The following is a 19572-nucleotide window of genomic DNA, read 5'->3' as shown; positions in this document are numbered from 1 at the left end:
AAGCTAGAAAGATAAATTAACTCATAATTTATGTAAAGAACCATTGCTGCCTTTAAGAAGGATTTTTTAAAAGGAAAAAAAAACGTATTTTGCCTTACACGTAAAGAGAAACTACGAAAATGTCTTTCAGATTGCTTGATGTTTAAAGAATTCCAGCTAAAAATGCTCAGTAATACCAATAAATTTTTTTAGACTGAATCATCTTTTTTAGTATACTTGACAAACATCCAATGATCTTTGTGAATATGATGAAATGCTGTTTGTATTTTTGTAATTTTTAACTCTACCCAGAAATCAAAGTAGCTCGCAATTTAAGTATCGGAGTAAGGCCATATTTATGAAAGTTATAAAAATAATTTATTTTAATCAAGATAAAATTGAAATTAAAATTATCAGATTTTGAGTTACACGCAAAGGAAAAACCACGAAGATTTTATGCAGAATGCTTTTACCGGTATTAGTATTCTAGTTAAATGCTCATTATTTCAATGAAATTATTTTTTAGAAGCAGCCATTTTTTTATTATTATTATCCTTGATAAATAATTTATCATCTTTATGAATATAACGAAATTAAAAGCTCTTCATTTAAAAGTTTTAATTCGCATTCACTTAAAATTAAAATTTTAAAATTTAAATACTAAATGTTAAATATTTAAAATTTTTACTTCTCATTTTAAAGCTCTTCCAAACCCAGAAATCAAAGTAACTCGTAATTTAAGTATCAAAGTACAGTTACATTTATGAGAGCTATAAAATTACCTATTTGAATTAATATTAAATTAGAATTATCAAATTTTGCGTTACACGCTTAAGAAAACCACGAAAAGGTTTTTCATATTGCTTTTACCAGTAATAGGATTAAAGCTAAATGTTTATTCTCTCAAATAAATTATTTTTTAATAATCAATAATTTTTCTATCATCCTTGATAGATGACCCATCATTTTTGTGAATATAACAAAACGCTCTTCCTATTACTAACTCAGCCCAGAAATCGAAGTAGCTCGCAATTTAAGTATCGTTTTACAATCATTATTGTCAATATTACAATCAAATTATATATATATGTTAGTAAAGAGGGTTGTAAATTTTTATTCACTCTTCTTTTAAACTACATTTTATTCATTTTTATAAAAATTTATAAAATATTATTTAAAATAAAAAATTTAGTTTAAAATTTATTTGTAAAAATATTTTGTAAATTAATTAAATTTGAAATAAATTAACATCGAAAAGTATAACCTCTTTTAAAACTCACATGGTCAAAAGTTGTGTATTCTGACAGATCTAATCAAGTCGAATCAACACAATATATATATATATATAAATAAATAATATTCTTAAAGATTTACAGAATCTTTTTTTGTGTCTGACCCCCCAATTGCACACAACGCTAATATGTTAACTTAATATTTGTAAACATATTTTCTGAAGAAAGAACCGTCTTATTGTCGAAACAAAGAATATATAAGGGTTATATATTCTTTGGTCGAAAGCCGTCTCGAAAGATTGTTATCACAGTTCTTCCTACTATTAAGGGTTTTACAATTCTGAACTCAGTTTCTTTGAAGGACAACAAGTGTTCAAAGAAAAAAAGATTTTCTAAATTTTTGCGTCTTTTGATAATTAGCTCCTAAAAAAAAATTTTAAAAAATTCTTAGGCAATCTATTTGCTAAAATTCTGCTCTTAATTAGAAATAAAACTAAATTAATGCCTATTCATTTTATCTAGAAGAGAAAAAGCAACTATATTACACTTTTTGTATGATTTAGACTTACATAGCAGTCTTTTACTCATCATTAAATTTCAAGCACAATAATTTTATTAAGAATAAGATTGATTCTGGATGTTAGAATATTGTTATTAGAGTAGATCGATTTGTGTGGCTACTAATGGAATTTGAAATAGATTTCCCAGTGTAATGTTTTTCTTCATTTTTCCGAATATAGCATTGTAATATGGTTTTAACTATAGCTTTTTCTTTAACCCATAACAATACGTCTTCAATATTTTCATATCGGTCAACGTTGACTGATATCGTCAAAGAGTAAAAAAAAAAATGAACAGCAGTTATTCTGGTATTTTCCTGCGGTTTCACCCTCCCACCAAACTCCCACCAAAAGTAGAAGAATACTCACAATAAAAATTGATGTATCTTTCTTATGTTCTTCTCCAACTTGTGCTTTCTGATCTTTAACTTGACAAGGACTTATTTTGTGATGAGCAAGCAAACCTGCATATGTATGTACAACAAGAAATAACGAAATTCTTGGAATAATAATGATTTATTATTATTATTATTATTACACCAGTCTTGTCTTTCCACCAAATGCTACATAAAATGCAGGTAGGGCGTTTAAAATAAAGAGTTACCATGGATGTGTGACAGAAAATAAATTCAGTTTGGATACATATGCATTATCATGTGCTTAATGCATGTAATTGCTTGTCACTGTCAAATTGCAGAACAAATGGCATAAAAATAAAAAAAAACAGCACAAAAATATTGAATCCGTTATCTTTATGCTTCTGAATTTTTGATAGAGGAACATCAACACTGGAGACTTCAATAATATACAGTTAGTCAAAAAGGTCTGCGTACATTCACAAAAGTAATATCAAACTCGAATTTTAAGGGCGAAAAAAAAACGGTTTTTTAAAATTTTATTATTATAAATCCTCAACATCAGTTAGTGACTTTAAAATTATTTGACTAAAATATTTTCATGACCAATAATTTATGCACACTGATTTTTAAAAGATAATTGGACAAAAATCAAGGACAATAAAGTTTGCGTACAAGCCAAAAGGGGCGGGGAATTTCTTATCTTAATTTTAAACTTCAAACTTGAGAATGCAAATCAGATTATACTTTCAAGGTCATTGAGCTTCAAATCTATTTTCGAGTTAATGGGAAGTTGCTGGTGCTATTTTCTTTGACGAAAATGTCACTTAATAAGGAAATTCCTTTAGCTACAAGACAGTTAATTATAAAATTGAGAGATGAAGGCAAAACTCTTAGCTATATTGGTAAAATAGTTGGGAGGCCTCATTCTAGTGTGCAAAGAGTTATTCAGAGCTACCTTGATACTGGAAATCTTGCTGTAAAATCAAGATGTGGATGACCTAAGAAGCTTACTCAGAGAGAAGAAAGAAAAATTATTTTGTTAATTAAACAAAATCCTAAATTTTCTGCTGTAAGTATAACAAAAGATATTTTTTTAACAAGCAATAAGGAAATTTCCCCTGAAACTGTAAGAAAAGTACTGCGAAAGGCAAATTATCATGGACGCAAATCTGGGTCTAAGCCATACATTTCTAAGACGAATCGAATGAAAAGAATTGCTTTTGCAAAAACTTATTTGAACTCCTCGGCAGATTATTGGAATAGTCTAATTTGGTCAGATGAAAGTAAATTTACAATATATAAAATCAATGGCCACCCTATTGTATGGAGAAAACCGGGAACAGAACTGAATCTGAGAAATTTAAATCCAACTGTTAAACATGGAGCTGGTGGAATGATGGTATGGGGGTGTATGTCTTCGAATGGAGTTGGAAACTTGCATATTATTGATAAAGTCATGGACAGGTATGTTTATTTGAATATTTTAAAGAAAAATTTACCAGAAAGTGCTCGAAATTTAAACCTTTCTAATACCTTTATTTTCCAACAAGACAACGACCCTAAACATAGTGCTAAAATTGTGAAGGAATATCTTCTCTCCGCGACAATTACCAACTCGTCCATAGTCACCAGACCTTAACCCGATTGAACATTTGTAAGCAAAATTGGACATCGAAAACCCAATATTACTTCCCGAAATGAGTTAATATGCAAATTGCAGGAAGAATGGGCGAAATTTACTAGTCAGAAACTAGTCCAGTCTATGCCGAGACGTCTGCAAGCTGTTTTAAAAAAGAAAGGGTACGCAACTAAATATTAAAATAACGCTAAAAACTTGTATTTTTCTTAAGTGTACGCAGACTTTATTGTAGTGTATTGCTGTGTTTTTTTCGTAAAAATGCATCTTTCAAAAAGTTTTTAAAGTATTGCACTTTTATTTTTGCTCTTTATTGTAGCTTACAATTGTAGCTATTACAGGAAAAAAAATCATACTGATTAAAATGTTTCTTTGATGTTTAAAGTGCTTTTTTAATTTAATAATCACGCTGACTTTATTGACTAACTGTATAGTTATTTTACTTGAACCTCACCGTGCAATATTGCTATTTCACTGACTGCTCTGAATCGTTTATGTAATGGATTTGAATCCAGCTATAATATACGATTCATATTCTTGCTGTGTTTCTTAAAATTGTGCTTTTTGTTTTTCAAATTGAAAAGAATTTGTTAGCCGTTCATTGTATTAACAAGGAAACCCACATATGAACGTAAAAAAATTAATAAATAGTACTATGTCATAAAAGTCGCAATGTCACAAAACAGTCGCAATGGTAAAATATATCTGAATTTAGTATATTTAAAATGCTTTTCATCATTCTTGTCCTTCTTACCCTTGTTACATTTAAAAAAAGTAAATTAGAATAAAGTAGGTTGGTTAGCACTTTATGTACTTTGCATTAGAGGTGCAACATGGGCTATTTGCGACGATCTGGGAAACATCCCTGAGGATGATCCGAAGACATTCCATCTCAATTTTTTTGATACTCTGCAGAGGGAATGGCTCCCCTGCTTTGGTAGCCCGATGACCTGGGTGCAAAGTCGAGCACTTCACAGTAGAACAATTTGACGAGAACCGATGCCGTGCCCCCTCAGTTCCTACTCTGGCTGATCAAAGTTATCACCCACCCGCTTACTGACCACAACCAGTGATCATTGACTTCGGTGTTCTACTGGGAACAGTGTCTTTACGATCAGTCCACTGCGGGATAAATTAGAATAAGAAATAATTAACTGTCATCTAAGTTCTATCAAGCATTTAAATAAACTGTAGAAGTGTAAACGGATTATCATCTTTCCATTTGGTAAGAGGCAAAAGCATCAAAAGATTAAAATTACCAAATGAATGGTAAAATGATCGATAGTTTTGGAAATCATTTTGGTAATTTTATCGTGGTAATTTAGGGCAGGGCAGAAAAACCATTTTTTTGGTTACATTTACTTTTGAGATTCGTATTTGTTATTAAATGCATTGTAATAAGAACTAAAATTTTGGAAGACAGAATTTCCGGTAAACAGTAACAACAGCGAACGGTAAAATTACCATATGTTTAATTTAAATACCGAATACTTTGGCTTAATTTTTAGAATTGTTGTTTATTTCACTAGAAATGTCTTTACCTAAGTAGAGTGATTTTGTTAAAATTTTTTTCTCCGGTCATGTTTTAAAACCATCAAACTATCGATATTTCTTGTTTAAAATCGAGTTTTATTTCATTTCGATGATGCTAAAATTTCTCACAAGTAAACAGTTATAAAAAGAAATCTACTTTTTCAGTTGTATAATGAAGATGTTGCGAATTATTTTATAATATTAAATTTCTATCTGTTTTGTTAAATATATATTCTCTCTGTGTTTAGCAAACTAATTTTATTTTAGGAAATATTGTGGGATTAAGCAGAACAACTGGATTTCTAAAAGAGCCCCTCCTTATTTTAAAAATTTTTTTTTATTTATGTTCTCTCAGAAGACAGTTTTAAGTTTTACGACTAGCTTTATGGGACAGTATAGTGTAGATGCATGATTCTATATTACATGATAACTGACTCTCTTACCGTAAGTTAAATTTCAGTATTACTGGATAACAATATAGTGAGTTGACTCCAAGTAGTGAACATTCGAGGTATAGTGAAACATCTAGATCTAAGATAGTGTTTCATTACAAAGTGCAAATTCACCATTTTTGGTGTTGAGGTCCACTAAAATATTTTACAGTTTAGGTGACCATGAGGTGTGATGCTTCTATTAAAGTTAGTCTAGTCTGCAGTAATTTATTTTTCCATAGCTGATATTCTGCAGTCAAAATGCTGAATCTGAAGAACATGTTTTCCTTAGTATAACTAATTTAATTTCATTTGCAGTTATTCTCTGGTATGGTTGGACTATTTGCAGAACTAATAATTGCATCGTGAATGAATTGAAAATTGCAGCATCCAAAAATTTATTAAAAATTGTTGTTCTAAAATAAGATTCGGCTAATTTCGTTAGGAAATATTAGAACGATATTTTTTTTTCTTGCTAGTCGGGAAACAACTAACAATTGCTCATCTATTACCTGCTTAAAAATTTATTCCAATTTTATAAATAGAAGATCACTACAAATCATATACAAATATCATCGTAAAGTTGAATTGCAGCCCCAGTTAGCAAACTCCTAGAAAAGGGCAACGTAAGGGAAAATATTGTTTTCTATCGAATATAGGACAATGGCAAAATTTACTTAAAATAATGTAATAGACGAATCAGGCAAATTTCAATCAACGAACTGAGCAATTCCACCACAAAAGATTCATGTCGCTTTTTTCAACGTTTTGAATGCTTTTTTTTCTCCAGCAAAGCACTATTTCCTTAGGAGAAGATTTTTCCAACGGAATAACTCTCAAATTTGGCAATGCGTCTAATTTGGCACGCAAATAGCCGAATTTCGAGAATGAGAAGCGCGATGTACAGTGCAATAAGGAAAATGAACCACCCAGAATAACTTTTGATTTAATGATCGGATCTTCGTTCTAGGACTTAAACTTAATGGTTCGAGAAGGCAACCTCGAATATGCTTATTAATTAATGCAGGCGATATTTTAAGTTGAGAAATTAGACAGAAAAACTTACTTTTTCTGAATAAACATATCTTTTTCGACGGATTTGGATTTATGACCCCCAAAATATAGGAAGTAGCCGCAATCTGGGAAATATGGCTTCCATAGCTTGGTATGGAGAGTGATCCAAAGTTTGAACCTCTTAATGTTAATTTTATTTTTTGCGTATTTCGCCATATCTCGATAATTTTTTTAGCGAACTAAAAAAACTTTGTACACAATTATAAAGTTCATTTTTCCAAAGATAATTCCACTTAAAAATAAATCTTAGTAAATATTGTTATTTTTTATTATTTTATTTAATAATAGTCGAAAAAATTTTGAATTGTAAGGCATAAAATTTTCTGCAACATTTTAAAGTGCGTAATTTTACACCGCAAAATACAAAATTCGGGGAAAATACAAAATTCGGGAATTTGATTTCTCAGGAACTATCGAAAACGATGTTTGGGCACATATCTTGTAAGAACATGTAAAAATGTTTATCTCCAATTCACGATTGCAGCAAATTTCCAACAATGAAAAAAGCCTTGCTAGAGCGGAGTACATTATTCGATGTGATGAGAGTAATAATTACAGTGAATGGAGTAACACGTTTTTGAATAACACAATTTTAAGCAGATTTTACTTTATGAATAATGAAATCTGTATGAATTTTTTAAATGACCGACACTGTCAAAATGTCGATGGATAAAAGCTTTTTTAATTAGCAGTCATAGCTTTCCCTGGAGTGTGTCAAAACTTCAATTATCAATTAATTGAAGCGTAAATAACATTAAGCTAAGGCACTTTTCATAAATTAGAAACGTGACAACCAATAGTGAGCAACAATCGTATATATTTCCTGGTAATTGCATCCCACCTACGTTGAAATCATATTGCCTTCCGTAACCGTCTTTTCTTTCATTCAATCAGTATTCACAGAAAAATGTGTCATTAGACCTTTTAATAGCAAAAATGCGTGCTTCATTTAAACTCTCACGAAGGTCTAATATTTCTACTCATTCTCACATTTTAAAAACGTAAAGATATTCTGGGACTCCAATAAATAATTTTGCAGTCACTTATTTTTTACGATTGTTTCATTACAAACGAGATTCTTTATTTTTTGAGCATTTAAAGGGAATATTTATTGCAAAACCCTTTTTCTTAAGGCAATGCTGATCAAAGCAAAAAGATGTTTTAGCTATCCAGCTGAAATAGACATTTATTTGTTTATTGGAACTTAACAAAGCAATCAAATATTTTAAATTTTAATTTTCTTATACTCAGTATTTACTTGAATTTATGTTATTGTAATGAAGTAACATTTATTTTATATTGGAACTGTTACTTAAAAAATAACATCATTAACAATTGTCATGCTTAAATCTTTTGCACTAGTTTATGTATTCAGTGACAATCTACTGCTTTGGTTATTCACTCTTAAAGTTTCCTTTTTTATTGTTTGCTTACTAGCATTTTCTTGAGCATTGCAAAAACGCTTAAAACATTCATTTCAAAAACATTTCGTACAGAAAGCAATTTTAGTAATATATTTGGACTAATTCTACGAAACAATTGTTATTTTATCAATTTTGTTTGCACGATAACTGCAGTTCTGTACACTCTGAAAAATTTACTAACATTTAATAGTTGCTAACATTTTTGGTATTGAAATAAAAAAAAAATTTTACAGAGCTTGTTTCACATTTTGTATTCACTTTTCCGTTGTTATAGTTTTATTTATATATGCATTAATTTTTTGTTTGTTTGATTACTGTAAACACATATTTTTATGTGCATTAGAATCCATTCATTGACTTCGTTGCAAAAACATTTCTTTTAAAAAACCAGCATATTTTTAATGATACCTCTGCTTTAATTCATTCAAACAGTTGCTATTTTGTCAATTTTATAGATTTCTCTTGCATGATAACTATAGCTCTATACCTGAAAATGCATTATTTTTTGTATTATTTTATTTATGTAGCTTTTCCATTTCATCAATGATTCTTTTTAACAATGCAATGCTTTAAATTAAGTTTCGTATTTTATTGAATTTAAAACTTATAGAACAATTCTTTTATCATTTAGATTATATCTCATTTCATCTCATGGAAATTATTTAAGAAAAACATTATATAATCATTTTCAAATTATTCATGAAACGAATATAAAATTTGCCCTTACAATTGAGAGAAAATATTTTTTTACTTTAGCCACTGAGTAGCTCAGATGCAAAACAAGTGCGACAATTTATGAAAAAAATTCTAAATACTTTTTTTGGACTTCATATTTGAGTACAAATAAGTTTTTTTTTCTATTATATATAAGTTAAATTTTTTCTATTATTTTATTTATGTAGCTTTTCTATTTCGTCAATGATTCTTTTTAACAATGCAATGCTTTAAATTAAGTTTCGTATTTTATTGAATTTAAAACTAATAAAACAATTATTTTATTATTTAGATTATATCTCATTTCATGTCATGGAAATTGTTTCAGAAAAACATTATATAATCATTTTTAGATTATTCATGAAATGAATATAAAATTTGTCCTTACAATTGAGAGAGAATATTTTTTTTACTTCAGCCACTGAGTAGCTCAGATGTAAAACAAGTGTGACAATTCATGAAAAAAATTCAAAATACATTTTTTTTACTTCATATTTGAATACAAATAAGTTCCAATAATCTAACAGTTTCTTTTACTAACAATTAAGCAATTTTTTTTATAATTAAAAAATACCAAAATATATTCTTGCTAGTAATTAGAGCGTCATGAAAAAATCGATAAAAAGAACACCAGTGTTCCATCTGCACGAAAGGGTTAAACAGTATATAGTTTTCTTTTCTGTTTTTAAAAAAATATCTTTAATTTTGTGCAATTAATGCTAAAAGAATTTTTAAGCAACAACCAAATCAGTTTTGATCAGTTGAAACTGATAAAAAATTAAATTCTAAAAAGTCTAAAAACTGTAGTTACTCATTCAAAACCACATAATTTTTTTTCCTTCCAAATAAAATCGATGGAAGTTTCAAATTTTACTCGTTTTTCCAAATCAAATGAAACGACCTCTATCACTTTTTTTTTAAAGTATTGTAGAATAATCTTTAAAAGTTTGTGAAAAACTTTTATGGAAACTAAAATCCAAGATGGCTTCTAAAAAATACATCCTAATAGAATTAATTCCATTTCTATGCGGATAACATAAGGAGAAATCCATTTTAAAGAAAGCAAACGAAGAGAGAAACCGGAAATTACAAACGGTTTATCATTTGGATGTTGGACTGGCCACGCGTAGGGATTCTTCTCATCAGGATACTAATGGTTATTGCTACCTATTCACATCTCCCCACTTGCCTCCTAAATGCTCCCCCAGGATTTTGGAAGTGTGATTAATTTCTACCATTTGGGGGGCTGTGCTAAGTGATCACGAGTCAAAATTTCAACAACAGTCACTTTGATTTAGTATTAAATAAAGCCAGTTGACATTAGAAAAACAGTATTTATTCTGAGCAATTTATTGCTCTTCGTATATCTCTTTAACGTAGAGTTCTTTAACGTAGAGTTCTTTTATGTACATCATTTTCGTTTTAAAAAATTTTTCTAATTCAGAAAAAATAATACTCGCAATATTAACTTATTTTATTTACAAAATTCTTTGCTTTCAATGTTACTAAGAAGTGTTTTCTAATGAATACATACAAGTAAGGAGTTGGAAAAGAATAGACATAAATAAACGATTTTAATAAAAATAAAATGGAAACGTCAAAAAGAAGAATGATAAAAAAAAATAATGATACAGTTTTTGACATAATTAAAAGAAAAAACTGATAAATTAATTTGTAAGCTGACAAACTGATTAAAAATGCGACTATTTCCTTACTAATTTAAATGAATGATAAATTGTATGACTATGACTCTTGATTTAAAATTTTCTGCCATTTCTAGGGTTAAGAGGAAAAAAAAGCCGAGATAAAATAATATAGATTCTACAATATGTGGTGCAATGCAACACTTTATTTTAAAATAAAACACCAAATAGAACCTTCATATACAACTTAAATACCTTAAGATAAAAATCTTACACACAATAAATGACAGAAGAAAGCATTTGTTAGAGGCACAGTAGTTTGATTAGATCGAGTTATCGTGCGCATCTTCCACGCCACTGTAGAATATCTACTGAGTTTGTCATTAAAATATGTAAGGAACAATTGGGTAATATCGGAAATTCAAAAGCCTCTTCAACCTAGACACTGTCAAATTAGATATACATTGCTTAGTTATTCCAAGTCATAGATGTACTACTTTTTCTGCGAATGATTTCTAGAAATAAGTCAAATTGCTACCCCCCCCCTCCACTTGTTGTGCAAAACACATATCAGCTGTATGGAAAATTTAGAAATACTGGAATTTCAGTTAAAAAGTAGCGGTTATTTCTATTTAATGTAACAATTTAAGAAAATTATGAGTATAACTTTTGCGCTATTGCTTATGTTTACAAAAACATAATTAATGTTTTTCAGAAGAAAATGGCAGATAATTTCTTTACATCCTTATAAAAGCTGCAATTTTGTATAAAAAGTGTTCAAAAATTCTGCAAAATATGAAAACACAGCTTTTTGTGGTTTGGAATAAGACCCGCAATATATTTTATCTCATAAGGCCTTTGGTCAGCCTCGGTTTTAGTTATCTTCTTCCTCCACTGCACTATATCTTTCGTGAGCCCAGCATAGACACAAATCAAAAATACTGGACAGTATAGTCTTGGGCAGAGGAAATAGACTACTATTGGGCTAAATCTTTAATGAAATTTTAGTTAATAAGCAGGACTGTACTTATCATATAAGAGGATAGCTTAAAAATTTTAAAAGTTAACATTGTGAAACAAACGGTGATATACCGTTTGTAATTTCCGGTTTCTCTCTTCGTTTGCTTTCTTTAAAATGGATTTCTCCTTATGTTATCCACATAGAAATGGACTACAATACACCATTATATATATATATATATACATATATATATTCCACACTCAAACCCCGCAGTAGGCGTTTGATCGTTTATAGTTCTCACATTGAGAGAATATGTTTACTTCTTAAAATGGGGATTAAAAAGGAATATTTTTTTTTAAGATCTCCTTACATTTCTTCGCTGTTATTATTCATATTTACGTCTACCTGTTAACAGAAAAATATTTCCGTTGAAAAAAAAATCAATGTAATAAGCAATGCATTATTAGTGTGTATTTTTGTAATACGAGCATTCATCGCAAGCCGACCAGGTGGCCGAGTGGTTAGCGTGCCTAACTACGGAGCCGATGGTTGCGGGTTCGAATCCCGCTCAGGTCATGGATGTTTCTTTCTCTCTATTCTATGTCCTTTCTTCTGTGTGATTGTGTAAATGTAACTCACCCTATAAACGGGTTTATGGTTGTATGACGTGGGCGATGCTATTCCACCGCCGTGGCTTAGCCATAGGTGCTCACTGGGCAACGTCTGGCATTTCTGAGGCCAATGGGAAATAGACCCAAGTACCCGCCATTAACCAAAAAAGCATTCATCGCAGGGATATCTTCCTTGATTTCCATTATATAAAAAAATGTCACTTCTGTTCTATTAATATTCATAATGTAAAATATATTATAGCTAACAAGCCTATAATATGACTAAGCCTATAAATAAATGTCATTATGAAGATAAATAAATTCCTTATAAAGATGCAAGTTATGAAGCATACAAACTGAAAGTTGAGTATCTTTTCATTGGTTATCATCGACTACACGTTTAACTGATAAAATGTTTAATGATTTAGAAATTAAAACATTTTAGCTGTTGAACTTGAGGTTTTAATTAACCAGAAATAAAGAAAAATGCTTTTTCCCTTTATGACTTACAGTCTGTTATATAAAGAACGCTGTTTATTTAACTTAATATTTATTTTACTTGCTGTTACTTGTCATTTCCTATTACAATTTCCGTTTTGTTTCATGTCTATAGTCTTTCTTTTGCATCAAAAATATTTAAACTTAAACAAATTTAGTCCATAAATTTCACTTCACGTAAGAAAAAAAAACATATTTAGCAATAAAAAATGCCTAACTTTCATTCTTTAAGAAACAAAAATTAAAAAAGAAGAATAAAAATTATTGCTCGACACTATCTGAAAGAAACTTTGAAAATAATATATTCTATACGATTTTGAATGCAGAAACACTTACTAGTATAGATTGAATAGCTAAATCATTTGCGATATGCAATATGTTTTAATAAAACTGAATGTTAAATATAGTCTGCTGGAGTTCAATAAATGGTATTCAGTAATGACTCTCAAAACTTTATCATTCTAAATATAGGCTAAAAGTAATTTCAGAAATAACATGATAATTAATTTACTCAGCCATGCATTAAAGTTACTATTCAGACAATTAGGTATAACGTTTTGTTCGCGTTTAATTTTTTTTAAACTATCTCATGTTACAGATTTAGTTGTGTAACTTGATATTACATTTCAGAATATGAACTGACAAATATTTTATAGGTAATAATATGAAGAGCATACCAGGAAATAAGTTGTCCTTTAGTATTTCACTGATATTTTGTCAACTAGTCAATGTAACGCATATAAAAGAGTAGCACAGATTATAAAAAGTGAGGAAAATAATGCAAATATCAGTGACTTTTATTTATCTTTATTTGGAGTAATATCGAAAAAAGGTATTTCTCTCAACAACAACAAAATAATCGTTGCAATAGTGGAATACTAGTAATTTTTTACTTGTTTTAAACATGCATATTTTGTACATTAAATATAATTATTTTAAAGATGAGTCATAATTTAATAGCGCTCTTTAACAGAAACATATAAAGTAAAAAGGATAAATCAGAACATAATATTTCAAATGGGAATATCGGGACCTTTAGAAACGTTCCTTATTTTGCAGGTTTCCTAAATATTGCTTAAGGTTTTCGAAGGGAATTCAAAACTTAAAATCAAAACTTAACTTCCGCTCTCACAAAAATCTTTAGAACATTAGTTCTTAAAATGATCAGATATTGTACTGCATTGTTTACAAGACTATTTTTCTAGTGTACGTAACTATTGTTTAAGAGCCGCGATGGCTCAGGGAATAGAGCGTTCGCCTTCCAATGAGGCGAACCGGGTTCGAATCCCAGTCGATACTAATTCCGCATCCAGCATGCACCGACCACAGTGCTGACGTGAAATATCCTCACTGGTAGACGGATCATTGGTTAGAGTCCCCTTGCCGTCAGGCTAACCATGAGAGTTTCTTGTGGCCTTCCTCTCCTTGTAACGCAAATGCGGGTTAGCTCCATCAACAAGTCCTCCACGATGCAAAATTTCTCCCAATACTCGATCCAGGTTACAGATCCCTTATCTTCTAGATTTGGTTCAAAATTACAAGGCTATTGAGTTGAACATTAGTAGTCGTAAACCCAAAAATTGGGTCTGCTGTTCAGCGATGGTTATAAAATAAAATAAAAAACTTTTTTTTCTGTATTGCCTTAAATGTACGTTTTAAGGTGTTAACAGAAATAGCATAAACAATAAGAAATTTTTCTGAGGATGTAAAAAATATTTTATTTTTACAAAACATATAAAAAATCTGAGGAAAAAAACATTTTTGTAAAGACGGTAAAATCCATGGAAAAAAAGCTGGTTTTTCCCAAAACAGTAAAAACCATGGTAAATACCAACCTCACATGGTATATGGCATGCTAACCCTGGAATCCTAAATTAAAAGACAATATGTATGTATAAATTGCACAAGTAAAAGTGGATTTCACTGAGTGGGAGCCTTTTGAGTAATTTTTGAGATTCGACCAAAATGGGTGTCGTGTTAGATATATTGAGCTTTTGATGGATAATAAAGCAAATTATCAACTTAACTGTGCACTTTGTTTTAATTAATTTCAGTTTTGTGAGCAATTGAAACTTTCTACTCCGAGTCAATAAATTGTATTAAAACGGTTATCAAAACTTTACAAACTTTGACTAGTTTTATTAAGTCATGAGAAAACACAGTTCTGAAAAAATATACATTTTAAAGAAAAAAAATAAATTAAAGAGCATACACTGTTTAAAAAAATAGATAAACGTTTCACTGAAAAACTCGTAAAAGCAAACACCAGCAGATTTCACGAAGACATCAGTTCAATTAAAAATGTCCCGGAGTAAGTTAAAGAGATTTCACCATATTTGGATGGTTCAATCTGATTCTAGTGTAACGTAACCGAATAATGGAGGATGACGGGCAAGTTATTCTATCGAAGTAGAGAAAAGTTAAATTCAACCTTTGCAAGGTAAGGCTTCTACCATAATATTTCTGTTTTGTATGGACGATGTTTTTAATATGACGATCTCGATTGAGCATATGCCTTTAAAATTGTTGTATGATTGATAAACCTGAGTAATCGAATTTTAAATATCTTTTCTTTTTAATTCTATTTCTTAGGATCTACTCAACCGATTTTGCTCAATTTTCTTTTTTTTTTCTTCTTTTTTTTGCCATGTAAAATTACATTCTTAAATTGTAACTGACTTTGAATTCAAAAATTTTTAGACCATCATTAGATAAAATAATAAAAAGTAATAAATATCTACTAAAAGCTATTTTTTGAATAGTTTTTTTTAGGATAAACGAATTTTATAATAGTGTGCAAAAAATTTTCAAATCCGATAAAAAATTTTGGAGTTATAACGAAATACGCAAAAAGTAAAATCAACACTACCTTTGGATCGCTTGACTAAACTATTGGGACCATATCTCCCTCATTGCAACCCCCATATATTTTGGGAGTGACTGTTTCGATATGTTTATTCTGAGAAAGTACGTTTTTCTGTCTGATTTCGTAACTTAAAATTTCGTCTGCTTAAATTAAGTAGCATATTTGAGGTCACCTCCAATAAGATTGAGTCCTATCATGTGAACATCCGATCACTAGATCAAAAGTTATTCAAGGTGAATTTTTTTATGCACTGTATATATGCATTACAGTAATTAACACGGTAAATATGAAATGAATTTAAAACTGACTTATAGATTTAACAGAAAAATTTCAAATCTTGTGTTAATAAATTAAATATAGCTTTTCTGAATCTTTGGATTATAATTATATTGTAATACAGTTCAAAGTTAACCTTTTTATTTATTTGCAGATGAAACTTTTATAGCAACATGGAGAAAATAAATAGATCAGGGAGAACTGCATTGAACTATTATTGAAGAAACAAATTGAATTTTGTTAAAAAAATTTTATTATAACATCAGATTGATATGATGGTTGTAACTGGGTTTTTGATTTTACTGTCAATGAGTTGTCGCTGTACATGTTGTATATATTTCTGGCAATAAAATACCGCTATTAGCTAGTTTTATTTCTTCTGAATGTGTTTTATGTTTTAGTAAAATCTGTCTTTATGCAAAACTTAATTTTAGATAGAAAAGCTGGAGAAGTGTGTTTGAAATATTTAGCTATGGTGGATAGTATTTGAATATACTTTTGAGGATGCTTTGTTTCGGATGAAAATTACAGATCAAAAGGAAGTGATAAAATGCTGTTTTTAAGATTCCTCAAAAAAAAGAACAGGTTTAAGAACAATACGTTTTTCTTCGATTAATTATTTAGAATTAAAAATACTATGTATAAAATATATAACCTTTATGTTACTGTCTTTTTTTCCTTCCCTACTAAGCTTATGTTCTTTTGTAATTTTTTTAGTTAAGTCTAGAATAAAATGAACAATTAATATAGGAAATTATATGTATCACATAATGAATATTACTATTAAAGTAAAATTGATTACGTATTAATAATGAAGAAAGGGATAAGGTTTTTGTTAAGATTATTTTTAAAACTCCAAAATATTTATTCTCTTGATTTATTTTCATCATACAAATTCCAGTACCTGTCAAGTAGATAAAGTTTATAAAAATTGAAACTTATTATACATAATATTTCTTTGGTTAATTTAATGAAATATGTTTTTATTAACATCTTTAATTTATTAAAGATCGATAAATTCATGAAATTTAACAATAAAAATTATTTTCCAACGTTTAACTTCAGGATTGTGTGTACAGAAAATAGGATATATATAGTTGAAAACATTGTTTAATGTTAATCTAAATGAATTCAACTTTTAATTGAAATAAAAAAGTTGAGTGCGAAATTACACCGCTGTTATGGTGCTCCTAAAAGCACGTTAAACGTCGAACATTTAGACCAACATTTCTTTTAAACTGGTTTACATTATAATTTGAAATGTGGTTCAAACTTTCACCGTAAAATTGGTATGATTTTGTTACAATCATTCACTTAAAATTTCGTTAATAGTAAATTTTGGAACTTGGTTCGACGTTTCACTGAAAAAACCATGCATATAGTTCAACCTTTTATGTTTCAATACAAAAGTAGTGACTCTCACAGCACCAAAACATTGGTAGAACTTCGCATCAAGTTTTTTTACTATATTGGTTGCAGTTAAATTGGCAACAATTATTTGGTGAAACGTTGAACCTTATTTTTAACACTGTAGTTAAAATGGATAGTCTCAAATTTGTTTGATCTGAAATCAGAAACTATCCATGAAATTGAGTCTATATTATATTGTTATTTTTAATTAACAACAAAGTTATTTTCAGCAAATACTCAACATTTTCTTAAGCGTAAGCTAAATGCAACAAAATATAGAATTTATCTTCGTAAGATTTCAATATCGTGATTTGCAGCAGAATAATCGCCAAGTCTTGGCAATTTCCGGAAAACAACCAGCGAGTTACTTTAAAAAAAAATTTAAAAAATTATATGAATGGATCAACTCAAAATATGTAACTCGTAGCCCCCCCCCCAGGGCAAGTATTCACGTGTTCTTTTTTTTTTAAATTTCCAAGCTTTAATTTTAGGAAGAATTTCTCTTCATACATAATTTCCGAGCCCTGGTGGCTCAGGAGATAGAACGTTCGCCTTTCAATGAGGTTTAACGGGTTCAAATCCCAGCAATGGTTAGTCGATACGAATTCCGCACCCGACTCGCACCGACCACAGTGCTGGCGTAAAATATTCCCAGTGGTAGACGGATCATGGGTTAGAGTCGCCTTGCCGTCAGGCTAATCGTGGGAGTTTTTTGTGCTTTTCCTCCCCATGCAACGCAAATGCGGATGAGTTCCATCAGAAAAGTCCTCCACGAAAGCAAATTTCTCCCAATACTTGATATAGGAGTTCCCTTTCTTTCTGGATTGGGTTTAAAATTACAAGGCAACTGAGTTGAACATTAGTAGTCTGAAAATTGAGTCAGTTGCTCAACGATGGTTATAAAATACATCTTTTCCAATATCGGGTTAAATATCTTTTGATAATTACATTGAGTTTAATATCTTAAACTGTAAAAGCACAAGCTATAATTAAAAATAAATTGCATGCATTTAAGTTTGATATAAAAACAAACACAAAATTATAATATAAATTGAAAAGTGTGTATTTATTTTGTGTTCCTTGAAAATATGTTATTATGAATGAAAAGAAGGTATAAATTTAAATATTTCAAAATCATTAAATAGATGAACAATGTCAGATGTATTATTACACTGGTGCGAGACTTGGTCGATTAGAACTACTGGACCGATTTTAATGAAATAGCATTTGTACATACAACAAATAATCATTCAACAATTGCAATGCACAAGCGTGCGTACCACTAGTTGGAGATATGAAACAGGGAATTCAAAAAAAGGGGTTATTAGGGGGTATAGTCCCCTCTTACAGCGTGATTTCCTACTTAAAATAGTGTAGATTATCATTTCCTGTAGCAATTGGTCGCACTCGTTCAACAACGCTGTTCCCTGGATGATTCTCGGAGGGAGGTAGCGAGATGCAATTGCCCTTCCTAGAGCGTCCCAAGCATGCATTATATGGTTGAGGTCTGGAGAACTGACTGGATAATGGAATTCTATGTGGCCTCGCGTTATCGTCCATTGAAATGAACTCAGGGCCAAGCGAATTAAAAAGTGAACATAGCTCTCCAAGACCTCATCCCTATACCTCACACCAGTCGCAGAGCATTTTTCAAAGACATGAAGAGGTGTGTGGTTATCCAACATGACTCAGACCATTAAACCTGCTCCACCATAATGGTCAATTTCGCGGTCATTGGAGGGTAGGGTCCCTGGTTCTCTCCATATGAACGTAAGGCGAGAATCGATGTTTAGGCTGAACCAGGACTCATCAGTGAAGGGAACTGTCGCCCATTGATTCATGCTCCAATCTCTGTGCTCTCTGTACCATGAACTGGATTCTCCTCTTCGTGGAAGTCAGTGGGACAGCAGGTCTTCTTGCAAACAACCCTCTCTCATAAAATCGTTGGGAAATAGTCACCTTTGATACACTGGTTCCTGTGGTTGTATACAAGTCATGAGTAGGACTGGGCTATAAATCGATGTATCGAGACATATCGATTTAACGCATATATCGGCAAGACGATACAGCGACTTTCATTCAAGGCGATGCATCAGAAATCTGATTTAAGCCATCGAGCAAAGACAACGAGCGCAAAACGATATAGCGATATAAGACACGCAAGAATATAAGATAACGATATAGCGATATAAGACTCTTCTCTTACGTTCCGATGTCGACTCGGGCTGTGGAAGACGATGTTCGTTGCGTTATGTTGAAATGGCCTTGATTGGTGAGCTGTAGAATCAGAATCAGAGTTTTGAGAACACATATCGTTATATCGCATGTTCCTTTTCGCACCTCTTAGCTTTTTTTTTCTTTGTCG

This window comes from Parasteatoda tepidariorum, chromosome X1, assembly GCF_043381705.1.
Source record: "Parasteatoda tepidariorum isolate YZ-2023 chromosome X1, CAS_Ptep_4.0, whole genome shotgun sequence".
Taxonomy (NCBI): Eukaryota; Metazoa; Arthropoda; class Arachnida; order Araneae; family Theridiidae; genus Parasteatoda; species Parasteatoda tepidariorum.
The sequence above is the reverse complement of the archived record's forward strand: the minus strand, read 5'-3'. Positions refer to the sequence as shown.